At 30.3% G+C, this 19,660-nt stretch overlaps 2 protein-coding genes across 2 annotated transcripts in view; one reads left to right on the top strand and one right to left on the bottom strand.

Annotated features, from left to right (window-relative positions):
* LOC145318658 (uncharacterized) overlaps positions 1 to 13,576 on the bottom strand; it is a 142,795-nt gene extending 129,219 nt beyond the window's left edge. The window contains exon 1 of the mRNA XM_080160080.1: positions 13,559 to 13,576. The gene's annotated coding sequence lies outside the window, so the exon portion shown is untranslated. The remainder of the gene's footprint in view (positions 1 to 13,558) is intronic.
* LOC145318667 (uncharacterized) overlaps positions 7,082 to 19,660 on the top strand; it is a 99,161-nt gene continuing 86,582 nt past the window's right edge. The window contains exon 1 of the mRNA XM_080160105.1: positions 7,082 to 7,166. The gene's annotated coding sequence lies outside the window, so the exon portion shown is untranslated. The remainder of the gene's footprint in view (positions 7,167 to 19,660) is intronic.

Raw genomic sequence — 19,660 nt, 5'->3', positions numbered from 1 at the left:
CCATAGCGTCATGTAAAGTGAAATCACAACTTGTTTTTGATGAAATATATTGAGGTTTTTTTGTGTGATTTTTATATTACAAGATTATTGGACCCGGCCAGCTGCTAGCAAGAATATGACTTCCCCTTTTTTATTCTGTTTATTTCCCTTGCCCCTTGCCCCCACCTCCCTTCTCCCTTCTCCCCGTCTGCTACATTCCAAACTAACACAACGAGTGTTTATTTCCCTTGCCCCCACTTCCCTTATCCCTTCTCCCCGTCTGCAATATTCAAAACATACATCACGAGTAGCGGCATTTCATGCGCAAGTCCCCAAATTCAGTCAGAAACTGCTAAATTTTTGCACATTCCCTTTAAGCCAGTCCCCAAAGTCTGAGACTCCTAAAAATTGAATATTCGATCCATTGTCCCCTCCCTTACTCCCTGGTCTGTTTTACCTCTTTAGTTATGACGCGGTGTTGGGCCGAGAGTGGAACGACAAACGGATGCGATACATAATAAGCTATGGTCGCGAGTTGATAAATCGTATTTAGAATAAAATACAGAGCCATTCAAATTTGAAATCCTAATTATTGCAGACAAGCAACCCTATTGATTTCACGACTTTTGTTTGAAAATCATAACTGTGCGTAGTATTGTGTTTAAGGTATTCACCCATACTATGTTTTTGCTATTTTTTTTTTCTATTATGTTGTCTGATGCAAACACTGGAAAGTAATATCCAGACTAAGAAATGAGAAATCTAGTCTTTATCTTCAATTTCACCAATATCCTGCAGGGATCTAAAGGGATAAGACAATGGCCGATAAATTGATGTACATCCCCAATGATGACAAAAAAAATTACCCCTGCTGTAGATTAAAATTAAGTGGTTAAAACGTTTGAATATTCAACTAAATGAATCAACTAATTAACGAATAAGAAAACGTTGTTATTAAACTTTGGGGACTGGTGTAATAAACAGCCCATTGTCCCTACTCCTTGTGAATATCCTGTCTGTTTAACTTAGACCTTCATAAATTACACGTAGAAAGGGGTTGTTTATGAATTCGTTCTATCTATTTAGAAATTTATTAAGCAAAGTTTAAAGTCAACAGGACAATTCTAACATACCTCAAATTACGATTTTTGACGGAAGCAGCTTAGAGTGCCTATTAAAGAATGACGTCATACAATAAAAATGACCAATGATAGGCCGGTATACATTATACCATTGGTCAATTACAATATATACTGGCCTATCATTAGTAATTTGTATTGTATGACGTCATCTTTTTATTAGGCACTGTGAGCTGCTTCTTTAAAAAGAAAAACTGTTATAGAGTATCTTCGATTCTAAATGACAAAAATCATGATTTAAATTGTTAAAATACTCTAAAATTTGTGAAAATATCTTCAAATTGTTTACTTTAAAGTAGCTACTTTAGCCATAACAAACATTAAACCTTAAATATGTATTAAAATTTAGACAAACAAATCACCCCACAAATCCTTCATTTCAGTCTGAATCTGTATTTCTAGTTAGGGATCTAAGGGGATAAGACAATGGCCGATAAAATGATGTACATCCCTAATGATGTTACATAAATTTATCCCTTCTGTAGATTAAAATTAGTTGATAAAATGTTGTGACACTCAACTTAATAAACCAACCAATAAAAATTTAATGAGAGTTCTCAAAATTATTGAGCAAACTACGAAGAAAAAGCTATTATGAAACTTTAGGTACTAGTGTAATAAACTTCCCAATGTCCCCTGAACACTCAACTTAATAAAGCAACCAATAAAAATTCATTAAAAGGCACCAGAGCGCCATTAAGCCAACGAATAAGAAAATGCTATTATAAAACTTTGGGGACAAATGTAATAAACAGCCCATTGTCCCCTTTCTCTCTGATAAAATTAAACTTTTCTTCAAAACTAAAAACTCGTAAAGCTAAGAGTCACCAAACGGCTGCAAGTCTTTAACAGCAAAATGTAAGGCTACAACTCGTTCAATTTGTAACTTTGAAAAATTTACGTCATTTTTTCTAGAATTACGTCAGACAATGTATTATGTTTATCTTGAATGAAAAAACTCGCTGTCGAAATTTATTTTATTTACTTTCAATTATACACATACAAGAATGACAACATCCTTGAAAGCGAAGCAATTTGGAAAATTAAGATTTGTAAGTTACCCAGGGAGTAAGGGAGGGTCAATGGGCAATTAATTCAATTTAGGAGTTTTCAAAGAAAGGCCATGAAATCCAGATTTATCCAGAAAATTTGAAGACATTTGTAAAGGGTGTGTTAATAAAATTTTGAAAAGTATAAAATAAGAAAAGAGTTCCAAGAAAAAAACCATTAATTTGAAAATTATATTAATTGTACATCAGACTGACGTAACCATTCTCTGTAATTAATTACTAGAAAAATATCCCTGGAACTCGTTCAACCAATATTCCTAAAGTTTAAATGCCACCATAAATTTAAGGGTTCTTGGATTGTTTATTACACAAATATCACAATAAAGTTTTTATCTATGAAATGATATTTTTTGGAAAAAAATGTTAAAACCTGCCATCTCATAACAAATATATCCGTCTGCTATATTCAAAACTAACACACTGAGTTAGCTGTATTTGATGCGCTAGTACCCAAAGTCAGTCAGAACCTGCTAAATTCTTGCATATTCCCTTTAAGCCAGTACCCGAAGTATGAGACTCCTAAAAATTGAAGATTCGATACATTGTCTCCTCTCTTACTCCCTGTATGTTATCGCATTAAATTAAAACAATATAATTTTACAGTTTTTACTTTCATAACAGTTCACATTAAAGGATTAATAGTAATAATGCAATTTTAATTTGATTCAATTTATGATGAAAAAAAAATCAAAACGGACGTATGGACAGAAGCAGCCAATACGAACAAAAGCAAAAACATATCCTCGTATCTCTCTAAATTAATAGTTAATTAAAAGTTATTTATAGATTTCCTGGGATATAAAAATGTACAATTATAAGATTTAAACCAGTTTTATTAGCCCAGAAATGCCGAAGGCACGGGCTAACAACTGGATACAATGCGTTGCAATACCTGATTTTTCAGTGTGGCTGAGAACCGTCTCTTATCCACCGGATATCAATTGGTTTTGAAGTATGCATGCATACTGAAAATGAAATTATTATCAAACAAGAACAATTTTTTTCCCAAGAAACGAAGCAAAAAGGAATAGAATGAACTACAGAAAAACAACAATAAACTGTAATAAATCATAACTTTTGTATAGAAACATAATTAATATTAAATTTGACAGATAAAATGATTTTAGTGGTCAACTTGTTTCATTGCATTAAACAAGCCTCATGATAAAATTTAGTTTAAGTCAGAGAGAGAGGGGACAATGGGCTGTTTATTAAATTAGTCCCTAAAGTTTTATAATAACCAGGAATAAGATTTTACCAACAAGCAAAATATATCTCAAATAATATTTGGGGGGCAAATGGAGAGGTCGTCAATTTTACGATGTGTTGCCCCCCCCTCCAACGACAGCTGAAAACCCCGTATAGGTTTCGTTATTTTTTTCCGAATTAATTTCATTGTTGGTAGAAGCTGTATAATAACCTTTAATAATTCTTTGGCTTAATATTTTTGGGGACTTCAGCGAATTTTAATGGGTTGGTTAATTCAGTTGAGTGTTCAAACGTTTCAACCCCTAATTTTTATCTACAGAAGGGATAATTTTGTGTATCAGCATTTGGAATGTAAATAAATTTTTTGACCATGTCTGAGTTTAAGTAATTATTATGTTATCAAACGCCTTTCTAATATCAAACTGCCATAAATTAGGCATTTCCAAATTTCAGAGCATAAATAGTTTTAATTTAAATCGTTGGTTATTTTTTCCCCGTTGTTTTTTCTTTTATTGTTGTATTTTTGAGATGTACATATTTTTTCACTTCTTTTGAAAAAGACTACAAACTTTTGAGAATTTTTCTGTTTTGGTCCAATAAGGAAAGATTTCATAGGCAAGAAATTTTATTGTTTTTTTAAATTGTAAAAAGGAGGGGTGGGTTTTGTTATCTAATCATCAATTAGAGGGATTATACCAGTTTTCCTATTAATTAATGCATTTGATTAAATTTCCATGTATATGACAGGTTCATATTAATCAGAACAATTAGGTTTCTATAAAACTGTCAACAAATAGTGCTTTAAAATTAGGAATTTGGCTGCCCCCCCTCCCACTTTGGAAATTTTCATAAATGGTTTTAATATTTTGATAGGAAAGGGGGCCGGGGTAGGGAGGTTATAGTAATAATTTGCCAAAATAAGCCAATTACCCTCCCCCCCCTCCAAAAAAAAAGTAGTTCATTGATCCATACGTCCGACTTAACTAGAAATTATCATTCGAAATATTATTATATTTAATAATTTATTTACAATACATACATAAAATGTATTTACAAGGAACAAAACCCATGATAAAATGATAATGTAATTTCAAAATATGTCAAGAAATAATTAACTTACAATAGTGTAACTATCATTTTATAATTTGAAATATTTGCTAGGAACCAATTTGAAACTGTTTTGTATAAATAACTAGATATTTCTTTTACTAGATCTAGAGCTGCATATACATATAATCTGATATAGACGATGCATCATACTATTAGGTTATATATTTGAATATATATATGAGATATTGGAGTTACAAACTGTTGTAACTATTGTAGCTGTGTTTAGTGCCCTAAGAAAATGGGAAAAGATGTCACATATTTTGGCCTACCTATTCTTATTAGAGGGAAATAGAAAGGGAAGGGGAAAGAAATACCCTAAAAAGAGATAGTGTACAGGGTAGATCCTGACGTCACTAGAATAGGTAGGCCAAAAGCACTGACATCTATCCCCATTTTGCTAGGGCACTATAGACAGCTACCATATTGGGATATGCTTTAAATTATACCAGCGGCTGTACCTCTAGCACTTAGAGGCTCTATTTGAAGGGGTAGGAAAGGGGAAAAAAATGGGCTAAAACCATTCCAATCTAAAAGTAAAATAGTATAAACCCATTTAGGTCCTTTGTGAAGTTTCCATAAAAAGGAAAACTCAATCGGTTCAATACTGATCGAAATCTTAAGCTATAGACAGAAATCCTTACTACTTCATACAATAGGAATAGGATAGAATATTCTTTATTTGAATCATTAGATGTTTGCGTTTCAAATAAATTTGTAAAATCTCACTAATTTTCAATTTTTCCTCTGCATTTTTAATCTAAAAGAAAAATTCAAAATAATATTTTCATTTTCAGGCTTTTATTTTTGATTATATTGAGATTTTTTTTGTTAATATTAAAACTTAAAAAGACTGTTTCATTTTTACTACTATGAAAAGAAATTTATCATATTAACATTCGCTTACTTGAATATTGTCATTATTGATGACTGCTAAGCAGGGATCTAAAGGGATAAGACAATTGCCGATAAATTGATGTTCATCCCTAATGATGATACACAAAATTATCTCTACTGTAGATTACAATTAGTTGTTCAAACGTTTGGAATATCAACTTTATGAACCAATCAATCAAAATTCATTAAAAGTCCCTAAAATGGTTGAGAAAACGAATAAGAAAACGTTATTAGAACACTTTGGGGACTAATATAATAAACAGTCTAATGTCCCCTCCCTCCCTGACTATTAGGGCTAAAACAGACTCTATGAGTGACATCCTTTCTGCTAAATAAACATTAGATCATCTAATCCTTTTACACTAAAGATAACATACGCAAAACTGTTTTTTAAAAACATCAAAAAAATAAAGAACTTCGCATTGTTTGAATTATTTATGAATTGCCGATAATTTTAAAAGTGTTGTTTGTACTTTTATATATTTAATTTTTTCAAATTTTTTTCGAATAATCTTCTTTTTTTAAATGTTGCACCTTTTCTATAAAAATCCATTGTTTTCAACTACAAAAATTCACGAAAAACATTAGCGGACAAAATACACATTTGCCATTATTGTTTTCATTCAATTTTGTAAGTCAAGCATTTATGTCAAAAATGTCATTTTCTTGCAGATATTAAGATTATATTCACGTAAGGAAAGTAACATAAAATAAGAAAATAATTTTACAGGCGAAAATTTGATTTAAAAAATTTGATTTCTAGAATAACGATAACAAGAATGAGGGCGTCTGAAAGGCGAAACTCCATAAATCCTTCATTTGGACAATCATAGTTAAAATAGACTGACGTCAGTGTTCTTTAACAAACTAGTGGTTGTGCTCCTAGCTTCTAGGGTCTCGCTAAGAAGAAGATATGGGCAGAAAATATAGTTCTCATTTGCTAGAAGATTTGTCCAAATCTTCAAATTTTACACTGTAGATATCTTATCTATATTATCATTAAAAAAAATATTGAAATCAAAATGTACAAATATAACTTTTTGCATTTTTTCACCTTTTCAATACTTCCACATGTATCATACATATATTATTATACATAACTAGCGGCTGCGCCTCTTACATCTAAGGACTTTTGTTGAAGTAACAGGGAAAGACAGAAAAATAACATGAAACCTGACTTATTTGATAGTCTAAAACCATCACGCGACCAATGTGAAGCATGTCTGAAATTGATAACTTAATTGGTCTAGTAGTTGCCAAAATCTTAGGCATTTTAAAGTTAGTATCTTATGCCACAGACAATGCCCTATGAGGTAATGGGAAGTCAACCCTCCTTAAGAGAATTTTTATTAGAGCTATAGATAACCTAAAAAAATTGCTGTAGGATTTTTTTGTTTTAGAGGGGGTTGGGGTTGTCCCAAGAAAATAGCCTAAAACCACCACAGGGCCAGTAGGTATATTCCCTTAAGAGTAGAATCCAATCATTTCAGTGGTTATCGAGATCTTAAGGGACAGACCTGCTAACAGACAGACAGACAGACAGACATCATTCTACTTTGCATTATTGATTAGAATTTGTACATCAAAATTTAATGGACTTATCATATATAAATTCTATAACGCTGCAAGCTTACTAGTTATTGCTGCTCTTCTTAATAATAATCCTTGTTTTTATATTTCAGATAAAGTGATAATGTGATTGGCGGAAAAGCTGAGTGGTTTGGAAAGAGTAGCTTTACTCCTTTCAGGGCACCAGAATTTCTAGGAATAATTATGAAAACAAATTGTGCAACAGGATTTATATAGTCAGGGATCGTATAACGGAGGATAAATTAGTATTAAACCCGTAATCATATTGTGTGAAATCATATTTAAGAAAAAGATTGGTTTAAGATTAATTTATCCGGGGATCCAAAAGGGATAAGACAATGATCAATAAATTGTTGTACATCTTCAATGATGATACACAAAATTACCTATTCTGTATATTACAAATAAATAGTAGTTGAAACATTTGGATACTCAACCTATTGAACCAACTATTTAAAATTCAATAAAAGTCCCCAAAGTTGTCAAGCTAAAATATTGGGGACTAGTAAATAAACACAAACAGCCCAATGTCCCCTCTCTTTATCATGAACTAGCGGCTACGGGGGGGGATTTTTCATTTTTTGGGGGGGTTGGGGGTGTCCCACCCCCCAGGAAAATAGTTATAAACCTTCCCGGGACCTATGAGAAGCTACCCTGTTAAGGAGAACCCGATCGGTTGAGCGGTTAGCGAGATCCTTTGGTACAAATAAACACACAAACACACACACAGACACACAAACATCCTTTTCTGCATATCAAAAATACAATCATTCAACTCAAAATTTAATCATATAACTAATAATAAGTTCATAATATATTTTACATGAAAAGCGCAATTGCCTTTACCTAAGTATGAAGTTTCTGCGCTTCTATTATTATATGTAGAGTAGCTAAGCTCTATTTACTGCTATAAAAAATATAATTAGAAATGTATATAGCAGCTGAAATTTTATATTGTATAAGTTTTAATATACATTTAATAGAAAATTAATCAAGGAAAGAGCAGAATAAACACACGGATAGACATATAGATTAAAATATATATTTCAGTATTAATCTTCACCCCTTTCATCCCCCCTAATAGTATAAAAATACAAAAAGAATTTTTAAAAAATTTTAGGTTTCATTTAATTGGTCTTCAATTTTTATCTTATAACATACTTTCCAGTATGGCTTCGATACTGATTAATATCCGCTGGATAAGAACCGGTTCCTAGCCTTATTGAAAAATCATGGGTAGCATCGTATTACAGAAATTTTCCAAGAATATTAAAATAAAATCATAAAATTAATATCATTTTGTTTTGCCCCGGCCTTCAACAATACTGATTTTTATCTTATAATTTTTTATTTCAATATCCGAAGAAAGCTGCCTTTAATACGAAGGGATAAATAACTATTTAAATTTACAAATAAAATGGTATGTTTGTATAGAGGGAAATGTGATTATTATTTGAATAGTAAGGCTAAAAATACTTTTTGTAATTGTTATTTGACCTAAGCTTGATCTTTAAATAATTTCAATGGTACGCCAAATCGGGGTGCGCTGAATTTCAGCCAATCACAGCGCGGCATTTCGTAAAATGCTGTGCTCACCCCGATTTGGCGCACCATTGAAATGATTTAAAGATCCAGCTCTAGACTTACATATCAAATATTATATCTAAAATATTTTAAAGAAAATGTATTCCTATTTGTTGATAAAGAAGAGTACATATAGATTAATCCTTTATTGATTTTTTATCTATTAAATCCAGATAGACAGAGATAGGAGATGTGTGTTAAAATTATCTTCCCTCAATTTTCAAATTATATATTAAGAGTTTTTTGTTTATCGAAAGGATAAGATCGGAGGATTTATAAATTGATTTGCTATTGACCCCTCCTACACTAATTGCTAGTGGTTGCGCTCCTTAAAACTCCAAAAACTTAATTAAGTCATTATACCAACTTGAATTTTAATTTAAAATAAGACAAGTCTAAAGGGGTTGATTTTTTCGTAGTTAGTGGGGATAAATAAAAATCATTTGGGGACCTATAAAAACAAATTGAAGCAGAAAAAAAACAATTCGTTCTTCGTTCAGCAGTATTTTTCAATACAAATATAGAAATCAACACCCTGCCTCATTTATATAAGGATATGATATCAAATTAGTATTCTTCTCAAGTAAACATTTGTAATGTGCAAATAACAATTTGATTGCAAAAATAGATAAAGGGTTTAAGTTAAATTAATACTTCAAAATATAACAAATATTTTGCAAATTGAAGCAATTAGGGTAGTGAAGCTCCTCAAATAATTTTGGATTTTACCCAGATTAACATTTCATATAAGGTACATAATAATGATTCAATTGAGGATGATTAAAGTCCCTCCACAGATTATGACGTCTTACGATAGAATAGCCAATGAGAGGCCAGTATACACTGTAATTGGCCAATGGTAAAATTTATGCTGGCCTCTAATTGGTTATTTTATCGTATGACGTCATAATCTGTGGAGGGAGTTTAATCATCTTCTTTTAATTGCAAAAATAAGATGAAAATTAAATTAAGATAAGATAAGGGGCTTAAATTTAATTAATGTCTTAAAATTGAACAAATATTGTGCTAATTGAACTGATAAGAATAGTGTAGCTCCTTAAATAATTTTGGATTTTACCCAGATTAACTTTTCATGTACAGTACATAATAATGATTTAATTGCAAAAATAAAATGAAGCTTATATTAAGATAATGGATATTAAATTAAGAATTAGACATTACCCAGGTTAACTTTTCTCCTAATTGTAGCAAAGGTAAAAGGGTCTAAGCCTTGAATAAAGTATCATCATGAATAAAAGTTGTAACTGCGCTTGAATGCTTGAACACCTAAGCTTTTTTTACATCTTTGTCAATCCCTGTATTGTTTAATAATATTAGTTTCTATATCAGAATGCACCTTTCCATATTTTGTAAGATTTTGATAAAAATTAGGTCAGTGTTGAATTGGAAATAATATTTTCGTATATCGTATACAGATGTATTGTCTCAGGAATTGAGTGATGAGTAAATGAGCAAAATTAGTGAACGATTTGTACTTTATAGAAGGGCTTGGTGGCTGCGCATGCAGCTACACATCTGTCTGTGTAGTAAAAAGTATAGGATGCAGGGACATAAAGGGATAGGACAATGGCCAATTTATTGATGTACTTACCCAAGGATTATACACCTAATTATCCATTCTGTAGATTACAATTAGTGGTTGTAATGTTTGGACACTCATCTTAATAAACCAACCAATCAACATTGACTAAAAGTCCCAAAAGTTATTGAGTCAACAAATATAACATTAATATAAGAATTTGGGAACTAGTGTAATAAACAGCTCATTGTCCCCCCCCCCTCTCTCTCTATCTGAATAGGATGAGATTGTTACAATATTAAGAAAATATTTTAATTTACTGCATATACATATTTTGATATAAAAAATGAAGACCTAACATCTTCACAATAAAGCTTTAAAAACCTTACTTAACTAATACCAATTTTGTGAAGTATAATCTTATCCCTTTATGTCTGGTTATTGCAATAGACATGATATTTGTATGACATTTACACAAAAGGTACAAAACTTTAACAATAAAGCAAAATATTAGGCTTACAATATAAAACTAAAAAATGTACAAACAGAAAAATCTGGAAAGATAATTAAAGAACGTGTCTTAACTTTTGTGATTTTTTAACCCATTCGTGACGAGCTCCAAAAGTTCAAAGTTTTGATTCAATGAGGTTCAACAAAATAGATTTTTTCATTAATTACTCAACAGAATTAAAAAAAGTAAGGTGTCATATTAAAGATCTTACTGTTTTTGTTCATAATGGCAATTTTTTTTTCGTTTTAGTACCTTAAAACCAACTTAATTATAAAAATTAAATTACTTTAATCTAAATTCTATAGATCATTTTACATCTACTACTTACTAAAAGCACCGACTAGCTACTTTAAAAAGAAAATCACATAAGTTAGGACACGTTCTTTAAAATATGTTTGGATAATATTAAATGATGATATCCTATTTAATGAATTAACCACTGTTTGTGTGAGCTTCTTGTTATCCTTTACTAAAGTAATAGAATGTCTGATAAGATCTCATAAACAGCTAGACTGATTGTTTCATTATATTAACAGAAAATATATATTGGTCTAGGGTAGGATTTCTGCTATTTGAAGAAAAGTATCACTCACCCATTCCTTGGATATTGCCCAGAAAAAATAATTATGAGCCAAAAAATTTTTGTCAGCAAAAAATGTGTAGGTTACCCTCTACTTATAAATTACAATGTTCAGTAACCATTCTCATAGAGAAGTCAAAGAAAAAGATAATTTGATTATCACTGTATCCCTGTTTTTAGGAAATTAAAAACTGTTAAAAAAGAAAATTAAAAACTTACTCATTAATGTAAAATTTAAATTTCAAGAACATAATTACAAAGAATGACTGGCAGAATTTTTATTTATTGTAAGTTCATAATTTTTACCTTTTGATAAGCGTTTTAAAATTACTGCCAATAATACTACTACTACTACTAACGCTGAAGTTAACCCTTTATTACTTTGTTCTTACTTTCCCTATTTATAAGAGAATATAGATTAAAGGGAGTGTGAACGTAAAAATTTCTCATCTGATTATCAAATCTTAACATTTACTAAGCACATTTCACTACACTGATCAACAAAAAATATCCTATTCACAAAAATATCCAGAAATAATGCCTTGATTTTATGGTATTTTGAGAGGGAAAAAGGAAAAAACAGGGAAAATCTGAACGTTTTTGTTTCTTATAATGTTTGTAGGGATATTTAACTTGTCATATATAGTTGAAACAATTTACTTACTGTTAAGGATTTATTTTATGCTATAAAATTGCCAATTCGTTTTTTTATAACGTAGTAATTAGGTAATAAAGACATATTTTAAATTCGTATTATTGACAAAAAAATACCTCACTGTCTACAAAGGGTTGAATCTCATAGGTTATATAAAATAATAATATCTTTTTTTATTGTGTTGAACAATAAATAACCCACTTTGGAGAATTAGTTTACACTTTTATCAGACTGTTTATAAAGAAATATTGCGTCTTTATTATTTACAAATTTGTAATTAAAGGTGGGCGAGAGATGAGCCATTTAAAGTTAATTGGATACTAATAAAAAAACTGTTTCTGGCTTTGTTATTGTATTTGGTTTTCAATAAAAAAATATTGCTTATTTTATCAATTTCTAAGTAACTATACATTGGATTAAAGCAAGGATTATGTTAAAAGTCAGCTTAACTGTTAGGAAAAGTCTAGAACTATGTGAAAAAGTTTAATTTTAGCTATAATGGGAGAAAAAAGCAATTTAATGTACATTTTATATAATACGGAAAATTTCTTCCTTTCCCCGTACCTTATAAAAATCGTCGGAAAAAGCCGTTTTTTAAGCAAACAAAAGCGCGTTTTGCTCTATCTGTGAGATATTATGAATGAGATAATGTTAAGATTTGATATTAAGATGAGAAAAATTTACGTTCACAGTCCCTTTAAAACCAATTTCTTTAGTTAAAAAAATTCTGATAATTTGGTACTAAATTTAAACCATTATAAAATATTGTTACAGGGTTAGTGCTTCAGAATAAGAAAGATTTTTTATCTTCAAGTTAAGAAATATATTACTTTTTAAGAGGTGTTCAAGGAGAAAGCAAAAATTTGAGGATTCACAATATTGAAAGAAGTTGTATCAACTTTTTTTTTTATAGCTAGCCGGTCCTTTTAGTAAGTAGTAGATGTAAAATTTTTCATAGAATTCAGATATGCAATCGGTTTTTTTGTAGACCTCTTATTTTTTAAGTAATTTAAGTTTAAAAAAAAAAAATTAAGTCGATTTTAAGGTACTAAAATGCAACAAAAAAAAGAAAGAAAATGGCCATTATGAACAAAAATAGTAAGATCTTTAATTTGACACCTTACTTTTTCAATTCTGTCAGGTAATTATTGAAAAAATCGATTTTTTTAAACCCACGAGAATAAAAACTTTGAACTCAATTTTATCATTTCACAAGTAAAAAAATATGGGTTCATATATACCTTTAGAATCAGAAAAATATTACGAATCCATTGTAAGCAAAATTGAAAAAAAAAGTTTACAATATAGTATATAAACTACAATAAAAGGAATTATATGAAAATTTCATATTATATTGTACAGGCAACGTCTTAACTTTTGAATTGGGTATAAAAATGGTAAGGGGGTATAGAGGGGGTAAAGAGGGGTAAAAAAGGGAAGACGATAGTGTTGCCAGAACAAAAAATACAATTGGCCATTTTTATATTTTTTTAATTTTTTACTTTTTTTCAATTTTGCTTACAATGGATTCGTAATATTTTTCTGATTCTAAAGGTATATATGAACCCATGTTTTTTAGTCTGTTTGAGAAAATATTTAGGTCTAAAGTTTTTATTAAACCGAGGTTAAAAAAATAGATTTTTTCAATAATTACTCAACAGAATTTTAAAAGTAAGGTGTCAAATTAAAGATCTTACTATTTTTGTTCTTACTGGCCATTTTCTTCTTTTATTTTGTTGCGTTTTAGTACCTTAAAACCGACTTAATTATTTTTTTAAAAAACTTAAATTACTTAAAAAATAAGAGGTCTACAAAAAAACCGATTGCATATCTGAATTCTATGAAAAATTTTACATCTACTACTTACTAAAAGAACCAGCTAGCCATAAAAAAAAAGTTGATACACCTTCTTTTCTAACAAAAAATTCTGTAATTCCATCACTCTTTAATGTTGTCTAACAAAGTTTACATTATTGCACCTCATATGAGAAAAACTTTTTGCACATTAATATCTTGTCCACAGACATAAATACAACTAATAGGCCCATAAAGGCATCAAACTTAAAAGCAATCTTGTAATATCCTGTGTAGGAGCGCAGCTACTCTTTACATCCTAAAACTGTATTCAATTTTGTGAAATCTTTCTGGTAAAATAATTTATTTCAGGAGTTCTGCAGTTTTCATCGTTCTTGAACTCTTGAACATTTAAACAAAAATAATGAACATAAAAGCCATTTCATTTAAAAAAAAATTGGTTCATTTCAGCTTTTTATTTATTTTATTGTACTTTCACAACAAGTTTTCAAGATACTTTTCCCCCTTCTTGGTTTTATGTGATAATATTTCAGACTAAGCTTTATTTATGGCAAATGGCAGATACACAAATGCAGTGCAGTCCTTTTATATTTTATAATCATAGAAAGTTTGAAAATAGAATTACAATACTTATCAGGGATATAAAAGGACAATGGTCGATAAATTGATGTACAGCCCACATCTGTCTTGAAGTGTAAATGGAAAACAAAAAATGTTTTAGACATTTAAATCAAGATTAAATCCTAAAATTTTTAAAATATTCTAACAAGGTTTTTTTTGAGAAAATTAGCTTTGAAAATTTCAAGTTCAATTTTTGTCCCCTAGGAGTTACAGCATAATATTAATCATGACAAGAAAAACAAAGATTATTTATCTAAAATTTTGAACAACTTTGCTTTTAAGAAGTTCAAACAGTTATTTCATCACATTAACTATTGTAAAAAAAAACTAAAAATATTATTTGATTGTTCTTAGAATTATTCTTTCACCTAACAATATTATATTTTTAATTAATTAGTTCCTTAACTATAATGTTTTATATTCTTTCACCTTATTACAAAAACAAGAATGTAAAAATCCATAAAAATCAAAGATCAGCCAATCAAAAACATGAAATGTCAAAGTAGCAACTCATTCAATATGGAAAAGTCTGGTAATGGTTTTCCAGTTTGTTTTCGAAACCGATTAATATCCGCTGAATTAAAACCGGTTCTGAGCAATACTATACAATTATGTATTGCATCATATTACAGACAATTTTCAACGAATTCAAAATAAAAATCATAAAATTAATGCTAGTTTTGTTAGCCCGGTCCTTTGGTCCCTCGGGGCTAACAAAACTATTTTTAACCTCATAATTTTTCATTTTCATATCCGCGGAAAGCTGTCTTTAATACCATGCGATAAATAACTAAAACAGTTGCTACACGAATTTAATTGTACCTAGCTGTCACAGGAATTATCATGACAAGCTTATGATAAAAGCTATATATTATGGAAATACATACAGACTGTCCCTATTAATAGGAAAGCATCGCTTTTGTCCTTTACAGCAAAACAGCAAAACAGCAAAATCAAATTCGTTGGAAATAAAAAAAGTGATAGGTACCCTTAGAATTATTAATTTTTTTGCTATTTCATCATACTTGTATCCAGTGCATTGGCGTGCGGTAGAGGAGTGTCAACAACCTTCTTAAAATTTAAATTGGGAAGGCATTTCTTCGCCTTTTTTTCACTCCCCCCCCCCTGGTTAATCGCTGTGCACGCCACTGTTTCTCTCCATATTATTCTATGATCCCTAGTCGCATATCACACTTCATAAATTACAATGTATATAGGAAAAAGTTTATAGGGATTAAAATTGAAGTTTAGTCTCCTGAAATGTAGAAAAAGCGTACTTTTTTTAATGACAATCACATTTATGCATGATAGCTTTTTACAGTGACTATAAAAAGTGACGTCATACTCTCCTACCATTGGTCAATCAAAATGTATACTGGCCTACCATTGGTAATTTAGTCTGTTTATTGGCCTGTCATTGGTCATTTGTATTGTACAACTTCATTTTTTTATAGGTCTATAAACAACTTCCATGAAAAATAATGTAAGTTGCAAAATTGCAAATTCCTGTTTCTCTGAACTTTATATAAAGATACTTTTATTTATGTGTCTCAACCAGTTTTGGATTTCTTTTCATTTTAGCTTTTTATATGATTTTATACACAAACATTATTTCCTTTCTTTTCATGGAGTTTGGCCTATTAATTTAGCAGATTAAATAAGAACAATAACTAGACAGTCCCAGGGAGGAAAGGAGGGGACATTAGGCTGCTTATTACACTGAGCTGGATCTTTGAATTGTTTATAGGTGCGCTGAACCGGGGCAATTCATTTCAGCGCATCAGATTATTAATACCAATCTTTAAATCGAAATGGCATGGGGCGAATCGGCGCGGCCAGTGGCGCGGTACCAGCGCGCCAATGGTACTCAGCAAATACCATTGGTGCGCCAATCCAGGGTGATTTATTTAATAAATAAATATTTTTTTCTAATTACTTTAATATTTTATTGCAAAACTATCGTGAAAACATTTTTATAGTTATTTTTAAAATAAATTATATATTGTTTTATATAAAATACCGTAGTGACACAGCATTTTATATAAAATACGGTACTGACACGGCTTAAGTAATAAAGTTGTACTGGCGTGGATCAATATTTTATTGAGTGTCGCCAGTGATCTAGCAACACCGCGCCGAAAACCTTTTAAAAATCCATGTTTTATAGCAGTAGTTGTGGCACCATCAGCGCACCTCCGGTTCACCTTTGAATCGCCCCGATTCAGCGCACCTCTAAAACGATTTAAAGATCTAGCTCTGGTCCCCAAAATTTTATGAAAATGTTTCCTTTATCGTTGGCTTAACAATCATGGGTTTATTGGTTAGTTCATTCAGTTGAGTGTTCAAGCGTTTTAACCACTAATTGTAATCTACAGAAGGGGTAATTTTGTGTATCAACATGGGTGATGTACATTAATTATCGGATATTGTCTTATCCCTTTAGATCCCTGACAATAACCAGACAGTCTCATTGTTTTAACAATTTGAACAGAGAAAGCATAATTATATAATTTTATTAATTAATCATAATTGATTTTACATTAAAAACAATAAATATTCATGTAAAAACTTTAAATACAGAACTAATATTATTAAACATTTTTTAAATTGATGAAAATGCTTTAGATTATTTTTAAAGGGGAAATATCTAAATTAGATGCAGAATAAGACTGACTGAAACGTAGTTGGTAGGTTAACTTTGCTGTTATTATAAGTAAATATTTCTTATTTTATATTAAAGAGAAATTTATTAGGCAAATAAATTGTATTACATTTAGTTTGAAATTGAAGATCATCATTTTTTTGCAACGGTTTTCTTTAATCTGATTTATTTTTTAAATTTTCTGTTTTGATACTTATAACTAAGATCTATTTATCGCATCTTATTATAGACAGCTTTCCGCAGCCAGGAAAACGAAAAAATTTTCAGATTAACAAAACTGGTATCAATATAATGATTATTCATTTCCATATTCATAGAAATTTGACCATAATACGAACGATATATGCTTTTTCAATATGGCTGAGAACCGGTTCTAATTCAGCAGATATTAATCGGTTTCGAAGCCATACTTTAATATCTGTTCTAGTTAAAAAGCAAGTGCTTTTTAAAATCTACACCTTTATCTTTATCCCAATATTTGTATGTTTAAAATTTTGTGAAGGAACATTAATTGATATATATTGTCTAATCCCTGCAATGTACCAAGGATCTAATGAACCAACCAATCAAATTTAATGAAAGTCCCCAAAGATGTTAAGCCAACAAATTAGAAAATATTATTATGAAACCTTGGGGACTGGTGTTAAAAACAGCCCTATGTCCCCTCCCTCCCTGCAACGTACTACCAAGTAAGAAGAAAGTAAGAGAAAAAAGCATGAGATTAATATTACCTAATGTTTTCTGCCAATTTGTCAAGATGTGTTAGGGATAGAGAATTATTTTAGAATAGACAAGGACGATTATGTCCTATAGATGAGAGAGAGAGAGAGAGAGAGAGAGAGAGAGAGAGAGAGAGAGAGAGAGAGAGAGAGAGAGAGAGAGAGAGAGAGAGAGAGAGAGAGAGAGAGAGAGAGAGAGACAGGACCAAAAGCTATGCAGGTACTTGAAAAGGGCTTTTCTAATAAAAACTATCGTTGGAAAAAGTAAAAATGGCTTTAAGTTCAAGAAGTTTCACTTTATGCGAAGAAACATTTTTTTTCTGTATATATTTGAATACTTTAAAGTAGTAAGACTTGGCGGACGGACAAACGGACAAATTTAATTATAGAGAAGCTACTGATCTATTTAAATTTTAGAACACCAATACTTTTCTGTGTTAGGGTATCAGCTTATTTTTTTCTTTAGAATAATTGATTAGTACTATTTTCTCTCACTCTCTCGCTAGTTTTATTAACTATATATATTTATGTATATCGTTTCTTTATTTATTTTAATCGATTCCTTATAAGTAGCGCAGCTAATTTATTGTTAGATTTACACGTTCTATAATAAAGTAAAACTAGCAGCGGGCTGAAATAACGATATTCCCCATTCCCTCCCTTTACCCCCCTCCCGCCTAATGGATGAACAAACTGACTAAAGAGCCTTGTAGCCTTATAATGCTGCGCTACCTGTGGACAAATCCGGACATAATCGTTCTTGTTTTTGTACTTTTGTTTTTGGTAGTGCTTCCTCTTTGATTATATAACTTACTTTAACTTTTTAGAAGGAAAACAGTAAAAGTGTCTAACTATGACGTCAGAAAAAAATTAACAATTAACCAATGAGTGGCCGCTATATATTTTACCATTGTGAATACTGGCTTCTCATTGGTTAATTGTTAATTTTTTCTGACGTCATAGTTAGACACTTTTACTGTTTTCTTTTAGAAGCATAGAATTGATTTTTTCCCGATTGAAAACTTTCGATTATGATTCCTGCAATAGTTAGGTATAATTTGGAGAGTTTTTACACATAGTGTTAACAAAAAATATATTAAGATTCGTTTTGACACTCTAAAAGTGTTCATGTTCGTTCATTCTACAGTTTGAAGTTAAAGCTTCGCTTTTATGGATGTTGTCATCCTTGTTAATATAGGATTTAAAGCCCAACTAGCAAAGTTTAAAGGGCTTACATTTTGTGAAAAATAAAGTCATTTAATGATAATGTTTATGGATTATAAGTATAATAAATTCTAAATAGGTGTTTCTATGAAAAAGTTTTTGTAGTTTTTAAAAAACTATTTCAACATATTATAAAAAAAATTAAGCATTTTTCTAGGTTTTTTTTATTTCAATATAAAATACAATTGGCTACGCCCCTAGAAGCCTGTGAGGGCACTTTTGGTGAGAAGGTTAGAAGTCGCCCTCCCCCACCCAATTTACAATTAGAAAGAAAGTGTGAAAATTTTTTTTTTGGGTGGTAGTAATCTTTTTGGGAGGGTGAAGATACTCTCCCCCAAAATAGTTAAAAACTACTGACAAAAAAGCTTACTACTTTATAAAATAGTTTATTGATTAATAACAAACAACTGAAAGCCCCCCCCCCTAATTTGTCTTGGTGGGTCCTATAGAATGATTCCCTATTAAGGGAAGGACAATAAACAAATAGGCATCCTACCTCCTTTATATAGGAAAGAAAAAACGACAAAATTGCAGTTTTGTACCCATACTAAACTGCATTAAAAGTTCCCTCATTTTTTTTTTTTCCATAAAATGTGCATCAAATTTTTTATACTAAAGTTATCTATAAAATATTGTTCTTTTTACAGAAGCTTTATTTCTTTAGATTGATAATGTAATGTCTATCAAAGGCCTGCTTTATGTCAAACTGTCCTTAACTCAACTTAGATATAAAACAAGGATGGCAGCAAAGCACGAAA

Source organism: Acartia tonsa, chromosome 5, assembly GCF_053477335.1.
Source record: "Acartia tonsa isolate MP-2025a chromosome 5, ASM5347733v1, whole genome shotgun sequence".
NCBI classification, from domain to species: Eukaryota; Metazoa; Arthropoda; class Copepoda; order Calanoida; family Acartiidae; genus Acartia; species Acartia tonsa.
This window is presented reverse-complemented; position numbering and strand designations above follow the sequence as displayed.